This window comes from Dipodomys spectabilis, unplaced genomic scaffold (assembly GCF_019054845.1).
Source record: "Dipodomys spectabilis isolate Male_0828 unplaced genomic scaffold, ASM1905484v1 ptg000029l, whole genome shotgun sequence".
NCBI classification, from domain to species: domain Eukaryota; kingdom Metazoa; phylum Chordata; class Mammalia; order Rodentia; family Heteromyidae; genus Dipodomys; species Dipodomys spectabilis.
In genome coordinates this window covers 620030-630349 of record NW_024870706.1, presented here as the reverse complement: position 1 = coordinate 630349, position 10320 = coordinate 620030, and the positions used below count along the sequence as shown (strand labels likewise).

Below are 10320 nucleotides of genomic sequence, written 5' to 3'. Positions count from 1 at the left end.
TCCTTTTTTTTCTAGGACTTAATATTATTTTTTTTTGTGATAAAATGACAATGTTGTCTAATTTGAAAAGATTTGTAAAGTTTATGCTATGTAAACGCCTTTGTGAGGTGAAGATTTAATACACTGATGTCAAACTAAATTTAATTCTATGAATTACGTGTATTGTTACACTTGTAATTTTGTAATCAACTTTTTAATAACTGGTTTTCATTTCTTGCATCTGAAGGATGAATAATATGGAATACTTCTCACATTTTCATATTATCCTTGTGCAAGTGCCATGTTAATCTCTGTATTGTAATTTGAGTGTACATGCTGCTGAAGCACGTAGTATCCTCTAAATTTAAGTAGTTAATGATGCAATCATTATACAGGCTTATATCTATGGGTGCCTACTTGTAACAAGGAAACCTTATTGTTCCTAACAATGCTATCGATCTCATTTCCCTAAAATTCTGTGAATAGTGGAAAAATTATATTGATCAGTCGGTTGCTCACATTTGCAAATTTTTTTGTCAATGACTATCTTAAGTCTTTTTATTTGGAATTTGATCATACTCTCAATTATTTATAGATAGGTCCAAAGGTGAAGGCGTTTTCAAGTACTTATTTATCCAACTGAATTAGCTTTGTGGACCTAATGGATTCAAAGTAAGCGTTGCTTAAGAGCTACTTCTAAACTTCTTCAGCTGACATTTTCCCAAATGAGGTGTTACTGGAACAAATGTCTACCTGAGCCTTTACCCTTCTTCCATGTGGGAACAGACCAACCAGAATATCTTACCCTGAAAGCATAGATTGTCTTACTAGAACAAAGCTAATCTTGGTTACAAGGGATCATAGAGAGATGAACAGTTCAAACAGAACTGTTCAGACTAGAAGGTATTTTATCAAAACATAATTTTTATTATACCTCCATTTCAAAAGTAGCTAAAGCCAAGAAGGTGAAAAAATTGTTCGTATGCATGATAACTTAATGTCCTGGCCTGTCTACCATCCAACCAGGCAGGAACTTACACTACTGCCTTTTCATCACCAAATATTTTCATAGTTGCAGGAGAAGTGCATATGTTTCTCCTCGTTATTAGACATTGAATTGATAATGTTTTAATCACAGTGTTTCCTCTTGCCTCCATGCTGTAAATCTACAAATGGTAAAGCTTTAGGTCTAACTCTATCCAACACTGAGGTAGAGATAATGGAATAATACTTTAAAACAGAGTTGCCTTTAATACAGTAACTACAACAGAACAATGCAAAATGTGTGCCTTTTAATTATATTATATATAGTTATATATTTTATATTTATATGTACTGATTTTATATTTCACACAATGAAACTTACTAGAATTAGTTGACAATTTGACAAATAAATTGGTATTTATTTATTCCAATAAATAGAATTTGAATATAAATAATTAGGTTTAATATATATATTAGACTATAAAAAGTATCAGTGCAATGTTTTTAGTATAAACTTGTGATACATTCTAACTGTTCTTGGTCTTCTGAATCCACATGGTAAAAAACAATTTTTTCCTCTAATCTATAATGGATTTTACTCTGCTGCTCTGTTTATTGTTTAACTCGCTTGTCCCAAACTGGTTTTCTCCATATTTGTGAAGCATTCCTACCTGCATCATCAGATAACAGGGGCAAGACTTCTCACCATGGCCCAAGCAACATATCAACACAAAGTAATTAAAGACCCATCTCAATTTCGCATTTCCTATATTTCAGGGCCCCAATTCCTTGAGATGCAAGAATTAGCAGAAAGTAATTGTGAAATGCAAGGCTACTTAAAATGAATGATGAGATCGCAAAATTTGAGAGAAAGTACTGTAATTTAAACATTCAACTTACAGATGACCAGCCCATATGAGTGAACAAGTTCACAAAGTGTCATAAGATTATTTTTAATACCCCTCACCTATGATTAACGAAAGATTTTATTCCAACATATGTGGGCCAAAAAATAGTTCCTGGAAGGATAGATCCATAATTGGTCTACCAAAGCCCCGAAATCTGGACCTAGAGCTCAAATGTAATTCAGAAAAACATTTGAAGCACTAAGGAGTGCTTCAAACACTGGGACTTCAGTACAACATGGTTCTGTGGTATAAAAATGTCACTCTCAAACCAATGATAACCTACATTTAATCTCCTGAAAGTGTATTCCTTTTCAAATAAACTTTTTGAAATCATATTCGCCAAAATAACATTTGAGAAGTTGATGATACTTAGTGACATTACAAGTTTTTCAAGTATAGGGAGCAAGTTACAATAGAGTTGAATTATTTACACAGCACTAATGACAAACATGTTCAACCATTCATTAAAGTGTAGAAATAGTACCACCCACAATTTGTGTTTTTCAGTAAGGGCCTTCCAGAAGTGTGTTAAATAGATCAGCCTCCTAAATTTCAACCCAAACGTTACCTAATAAATTTCATCATTTAATAAGGTACATTTTAAAAAATCACAAATACTTGCCTTATCATATGTTATTTTATGTTTTCCCTCTGTCTAACATAGTAAGAAATATTACTTTAAGTCTTGAATATGGGTACTCATCAGAGATATGACACACATAATATCTGTCTTCAATTTCTATCATATTCCTCTCTAGGAATAAATTTTAATTTTCTTCTTTTTCCAAAACTTATAGGTAGTAGAAAATATTATTCCATGTAAAACAAAAGAATCACACCATTGTACAAAGCCATTTATAAAAATTCATAGTTAGGAATACATTCTAATCCATTTTTAACTTTCTTTTTGACTAAAGATTAATCTTCCAAATGGGTGAGAATGAAATCATGTTTAGGTGCTTCACGTCTCCAGTCTTGCAAATTGTTGTTGCAGATGAATGAATTATGGAAATATAAGCTGACATCAGTTCAAGAATATGCAGGATTGAAACTCCATGGAATGTATATAAACCTTTCAAATTATTAATAGATAACTTAACAGAATGACTATCAGGAAGTTGAAACCAGAGAGGAATTATAGTAAAGACATAGAATGAATGAAAAATGAACAAGGGGCAAGTACAGCTAGAATACTCAATGTACACATATCATGAAGGAAGTGGCAAATTGGAAATAAATCTTGGAAAAAGGGTTGGTTGAGAATGATGGAAAGAGTGACTCTGCTCTAGGAGCATTGGACAATTAGATGGATAGATTTAATTGTAACACAATTGCACAACCTTTTAAAATTCAGTTAAAAACACAACAAGAAACAAAAACACACAAAAATCACAACCAAACAGCAATCCCTAGAGAGTATGAATATGACCTCTCAAAATTTTAATCAGTTAATGAAGGGCAGTCTTGGGAAAAGCAAACAAAGCTGTTCAAAGAGGGCAGTTTGGGGTAGGGGAGAATTTTGAACAGAATTAAATTGATTGTCTAAAGTTATAAATCACCTACATCGGCTCTAAACAGTATCTTTCTTCTATGAGTTTTCTGTCTGAACTGAATAATCCAGTCCTGAGACACACTTCGTAGCTTGTTAGGTAGAATGGAAGAAACAAGATCAAGAACCCATTACTCCACTGGAGAGAAAACAATCCTCTATATTTTCTCTAATCTCTCTTAACTAGTCTTTCTTCATAGTTTTAAGTCAATTGATTTTGAATTATATTTTTCCTTTTTCTTCTGGCAAAGTAATTGGTCAAAATGATTTCATTAAATATTATTTGTCATTTTCTTCTTTCATGCAGTTTAATTGGCCAAGTGAGTCCATTAAACTTCCCTCTTGCATTTGTTGCCATGAAACAACGTCTATGTTAATGAGGAGAAATCTAATGTCAAACTTTGACTCCAGAAAACAGTCCAAGACGCTGTGATCACAAATATTTGCTGTATTTTTTTTCTTTTACCTTGAAAGACTTCTTGTGTCTAAAGTGCCCACAATAAAAAGTACTACATCACTTGTTGGTTCAATCAGAGTTGTCTAACCTCAAAGATATATTTTGCTAACAAGATGCTTAGAGGAAACCAAAAAATACTGCACTTTTATCTTCTCTCTTAAGATTCTCCTTAGATACCATATCAGGAACAGTGAAGTTATTCTATGCAAAATTATTTCAATAGATTATTTTTCTCTTGGTCTTTTTGTTCACCAAGATGTATGGAGGAGAATAGAGTTAAATCACCCATACTTGGGAGGAATTGTCTGTTACAAAAGGACAATGCTTCTATGTCCTCCTTCTATGTCCTTCTCTTAGCTCTTGCTGGAGTTCCAATTAATCACAGCTTCTTGGCTTCAAGTCTAGTGAAGCTGAAGAACCTTACAGGCTCCACCACTGCTACATCTTCATTATTTCTCGTTGAAAACTTTTAAGTTGCCTCATTTGGATATGGAATTTATTTTCATGTCTTCATTCAATCAGTTCTGCATTGTAGTGAGACAAATGGGCTCTGTAAAATCACTTTAGGGAGTAAAAATTCTAACACAATTTATATCAAAAAGTTTTGGCCTCCCTTCACTGCTGAAGACAATACACTCAGCTAAGGCTTCTAAGAAAACTTTTTTAATTAACTTTTCCATTTGCTCAATTCTTTTCTGAACTTTTTGGCATATGTAATAAAGGAAGTCTTCACTATCTCATATTAATGAGAGTATTATTTATGTGAGCCACTTAGAAATGTGAAATCATTATTTTGAAGTATCCAATCAGATTTTTTTTTTACGTTTCACTGCTTCACGTCCAAAGACATTGTGGAAAGTGTTGCAAACAGATAGGTGTAACCCCAACACCTTCTTTCATTTTGGAGGTCACTTTCTCCCTAAATATTTTCACTCAAATTATCTTTTTCACAGAATTAATGTTTGATAATTAAAGGTAAATTCACAAATTTTGATGCCTTATTTTTTTAAGAACTTTTAATTTAAATTCCAATACAACCTTGTTTCAAACAGTGAGAATATAGTTCCTGAGTAAGGACAACTCTCAAAGGAACTTACAGGATTTACAGCAAAGTTTCTGAGGTCTGTCTGTTTAGTGTGAAAAAGAGCCATCTTCATCCACATTGCTCCTTCTCTACTAAGTCTCCTTGGATTTCTTTGCATGAAAGCCTATTCTTCCAGGAAATTTAAAATTTTCTTAATAGACTAAGTTGTTAAAAATTTTGAACAATTAAATTTTACCTGTCATAACTTTAAAACTCTTGAAAATCCTTTATCAGAACCACAAATTCACCCATCCTAATTCCACCTTCACCATCAAAAATTTAACATGCTGTTTTCATGATATAGTATCCATGCAGCTATTATTTTCCAGTGGCTTTGTTATGCATATATATAAGCATATTAGCTGATGCTAAGCAAAATTAATTCCAAGATATGGAACCAAATTTTTTTTTTCATTTGTGGTTGTTGTTTTGGATGAACTATGTGATTTCTGTTTTCTTTGGGATTTTCCCGTATGGTTTATCCCTGCCGTATTTCATTTTGTATTGTGTATACATTTACCTTAATTAGCGAAGGGAAAAGGAAAAGCATAATGGTGAGACAAAGGACCAAAGGCAAACCAATGCAATAACAATACTCACAAGACAATATGTTGGAAATGTACATTACAACTTGTGAGGAGTGAAGGGGTGAAGGAAAACTGTGAGAAAATTGAGGATGGGTTACCAAGTTTGAAAAGTTATGATTTAATACCTTACAATTACTGTAACCCCACTGTACATCATTTTGATAATAAAATTGAAAAAATAAGCTACATAAAATATAATTTCACTGTATTGGCACAGTAAATAATATTCTTTATGTAGTAACATTTTAAAAATCAATACTATGTGGCATCTCATTTGAATTAATTACCCCTTCTTTATCAGAGGGTCATCAACTTGAATGTTATCCAACTATACAATATTTTCACAATATACTTGCCAAATTTTTCAAAAAAGAATAAATTTAGTACTTTCTCATTTTAAAAGAGAAAACAGTTTAATGCTATGGAAACCCATAACTTTTAAAAGTAAGTAAGTTGTTAAGAGGACAGAATTCAAAATTCCTATGACTAACAACTACTCATTTTTAAATTCTCAACATTCCTAAGAGATTCAAAACAGTACCTGTTTGCATGTTATGTAATTCTGCAATAGATGCATTTTCCAATGTGGTGTTACAGATTGAGAAGTAAACAGAAAAATAGCCACATTCTGGTAGAGGATAAAACTGTGAAGCATGTGTAACAATTAATTCTTCAAGAGTAAGCAATTGTTTATAAGAGTAAGCTATTATTTCTATGACCATCAATCCCAAGATTTATGCCATAAAGTCATCCTAGCCCAACAGTTTCCAACTTGTAAGGGACACCTTAAAATTCCTTAATTCACATCATGTATACCTTATCTCTATTTTGAAAAAATACTACACGTCTGCTAATGTGACACTCTCCTTGTTCTGAAAAGAACACAATAAACTGAGCTGCATCATTTTTCCTCCACTGGTATTCTTGAGATCAGAACACTTGCAAATATTATTTATATTTATACGTTGTAATTATCATAGATATTCAGTATGCTAAGATAGGAAAATTATGATCCAAAGCCCACCCAGGAAAGAAGGTTTCTTAGAATCTTATCTCCAAAAAACTTCTCCACAAAAGCCAGATTCAAGTGGCACTGAGGTTGAAATGGTAGGGCTTGAGCCTTGAGCATAAACAGGCTCAGAGACAATGTCCAGGCCAAGAGTTCAAGCTCTAGGATGAACCAATAAAACAAAAACAAAATTGAAAATTAACCCCAAACCCAGTATTTTTCTCCATGTATACAGAGGCACGTAAATAAGGAAATGGCGTCCTGTATTACATATAGGTAGAAGAAAGATGTCACACAATTACTCTCTTCATACCATATTAAACCAAACTCTTAAAAAACTGGTTTTTCTAAATGTATAAATTAATGTCATCCATTTCTTGGCAACTCTGTCTAGATTATTCACATTAACATGGTATACATGAACTGCGCGAATTATCTATTAACTATGTTCTAATTATAACTCTCTTGAAAGAATATCTAGGCAAATAATATGCCTGAATCATTTGTGAATTTTTCAATTAATCCCTCTACTTAAAAAGAATTTTGTAGTATCCTACAGAATATGAAATTACAAACAAAACCAAAAAATATATTTTAAATCTAAATTCTAATTTAACAAGGCTAAACCTCCAACTGTGTATTCCTTTCTTCTTGTTTGGTTTGTTTTACTGAGACAAAATTATTCTACCTGGTCCAGGGAAGGTATCGTTATGTAATTCCACTCTCTAATCTCCTGTCTGAGTGCTAGAATTCCAGGCTTGTATCACATTGTCCTGCCATAGTTTCTTTATATAATCTAGAAACAGACTAACAATTCTGAACTTCTCCTATGATCTTATCCACTAGACTGACTGCTCAGACTGTTTATGTACTATTTTCAAAGATGTTTTAACATTTGACACAGGATAGGAACATTTTCAGATGTGCCTGCAGGGTTCCCGGATTCATTCCTCCATGGATCCTATCCCATTAATAATGATTGCTTGACTCTCTTACTATCTCTGGTCCCTACCTATGTAATATTCTCAAATTCTGGGGGAAAGTTCACTTGAGGGCTTTCTAATACTAAAAATTATCACTTGATTCTAGTCTTACTCAGGATCTATTTTCTACTCTTTTCTAACTTTTCTACATATGCTGAGAGTTATTTCATTTGTGTATTTTTGTGTGCACCTATAAGTGCCTCTGTGTGTATGTGTATGTTTGTATGTATTTTTTTATGCAAAAACCTAAAGCTGTTATTCAGCAATCTTGCTCGTGACTGGTATTCCAACTTTTGGCTGGTTAATTATAGGTAGTGTCTCAAAGCCTATACTGTCCAAGCCGGATGCAAATTGAAATTCCCAGACTCTTTTACAATCTTAGGTTTTATTTTTCCAAGAGTATTAACTTTTAAACTTCAAACACTTTTGTGAGTGGAAAGTCTAACCTGTAGCCCATATTTTTAACTCAAGAGTTCATATAAAGATAGATGAACATTTACATTACATATCCTGAATGTATACTGTTAGAAATGTGATCATAAACCAAGTTGTTGTGAGATCTGAGGATTGGGGTTTAAAGCCAGCACGGGCAGGAAAGTCCTGGAGACTATTTGCTCCAATAATTACCAGAAAACTGCAAGTGCCACTTTGGCTCAAGTGTAAGAGCACTAGCCTTGAGCTGCATTTCAGAGGGACAGCGCCCTGTCCCAAATTTCAATTTCCACGAACAACAACAACAACAAAAAGAATATAAGAAAAGGAAAGAAAAAGAGATGTGATCTTAGCCAACAGGTTCATTGCTAGTATAATAACTGTTCTCTCAAGATAGACTCTTTTTTTCCAGTTATGTCTATTCTTCTATATCTGACTTACATTAGAAACAGAATCATTCTTCCATTCTCCTTTTTGCACATTTACGTGATTAGCAAGTGTGATTTAGAAAGGGAGTGGCCTCATGCTTCATGCTCCACTTAGGAGTAATGCTTTCTCCATATCACTTGCATAAATCTACATACTGGACTTGGCATTACTGTTTCAATGTTTTCTTATTTGTAGAGTCTTCTATATTGTATTGAACACTTATACATAAACACAGAACTTCTTTTTCTCCTATAATTGCTATTGTTTCTCTTACTGTTAACTCATGTACACTTGGGAAATTAATGCATAGACTCACAAAAAATGATCTGAGAACCTTCTTCCCATTTAAAATTCACATTAATTTACAGAGCACATAAGAAGTTTGAACAAAATGTTCTCATGGATAATGTATTTATAAGCAATTTAAATTGAATTTCTCTTTACTAAGTTGTCTCTGAAACACGTGTTACATCATGTCCAAAGTGTCCTTGTGCTATTTCAATGAAGCCAGAAAACAGTCACTTTTTTCTGTAGCAGCACCATAGATTGTTACTGGAAATAAGTGGAAGTAACTGTTACTGGATGTTGAAACTGATCCCAGGAGAGGAATTGAACATAGAAAAATGATAAAGTTCAAGTTAACTCTTGCTTTCCTTTTTACTGTACAAGAAAAGAATCCAAGGCTGGAAGGAAACTCTGTCCCTGACTTATTTGAGTGTGTCCTTTACTCATATAAAACTTGTCTGTAAACTTCTGGTTGAGAGTGTTACAAAAGGAAACAATATGCCATTTGAAGGCCAGCATAGAACAAAAGGAAGTAACTTTGTTTTAAAAGTTTTCTACTGAAAAAAAGCAAAGATAAGGAGGTTTTAAAGTGTCTTATGGATGGATGTTTCACTCCTGAGATGATTCTCTTCTTGCAGGAATCAGTTATCAATTCCTTTAGTCTGGTCCTGAGTTTTCCATAGCAATAAGGATTCCAAAAAAGCAGGATCCAGTGAGTATGATCAGCAAAAGCAGCCTCTTCTCGGACCACCACTATATTAAGGAGAGTCCCAAAGAAATGCCCAGGGTGTGTTTTGTTTGCTTGTTTGTTTACTTTGTGCTGGTTCTGGGGCTTGAACTTAGAGACTGGCGCCTGTCCCTGAACAGTTGTCTTTCTTTCCCACCTGGCTCAAAGCTAGTACTCCACTGCTTGAGCCAAAACTCCACTTCTGTCTTTTTTGGTGTTTAATTACAGATAAGAGTTTGACAGACTCTCTTTCCTGGGTTGGCTTTAAACTAAGACAGTAAGAAAGCTAAGTGACATCAATTGTATAGACTTCTCTTTTGAACCAAGAAATATTAGATGAAGTTTATTATAAAGCTAATACTTGACAATTTTTAAAGAAGAGAATATGTTTAGCAAAGAAGCCATAAAAATAACTCAGCAAAAGCAGGTGCACTAATAAATCATTTGGGAAGATTACCATTGACTTCATCATTCCTTTGGGTGAAACTTAAAATCATATTTGCACTTTTTGTTGGTTGTGGGGATTGAACATTAATAATGGGCACTGTCTCTCAGCTCTTCAGCACAACTTGAGCACTCTACCACTTTAGCTTCAGCACCACTTCTAGGTTTCTGGGGTTAATTGAAGATAAGTGTTTCATGGACCAGTGTTTCCTGACCAGGCTGGCTTTGAACCACAATCCTCTGGTCTCAACCTCCTGAGTAGCTAGGATTACAGTCATGAGCCACCAGCACCCGGCTAATATTTGCATTTATGTGCACTTAATGTCACTATGTAGACAAAGAATGGAAATCTGAACCAAATGATGTGACATTGCAGTTTTTCAGAAAAATTAAATTAGCAATAAATATGTCCTCCTTTTCCATTTTGTTACATTAATGACTCACGAGTTATGGGACTCTTACA

General features: G+C 33.6%; 1 pseudogene; it reads right to left on the bottom strand.

The window, feature by feature from the left end:
* Window positions 1-230: 230 nt before the first annotated feature.
* On the bottom strand, window positions 231-327 carry LOC122104642 (annotated as a pseudogene).
* Window positions 328-10320: the final 9993 nt, after the last annotated feature.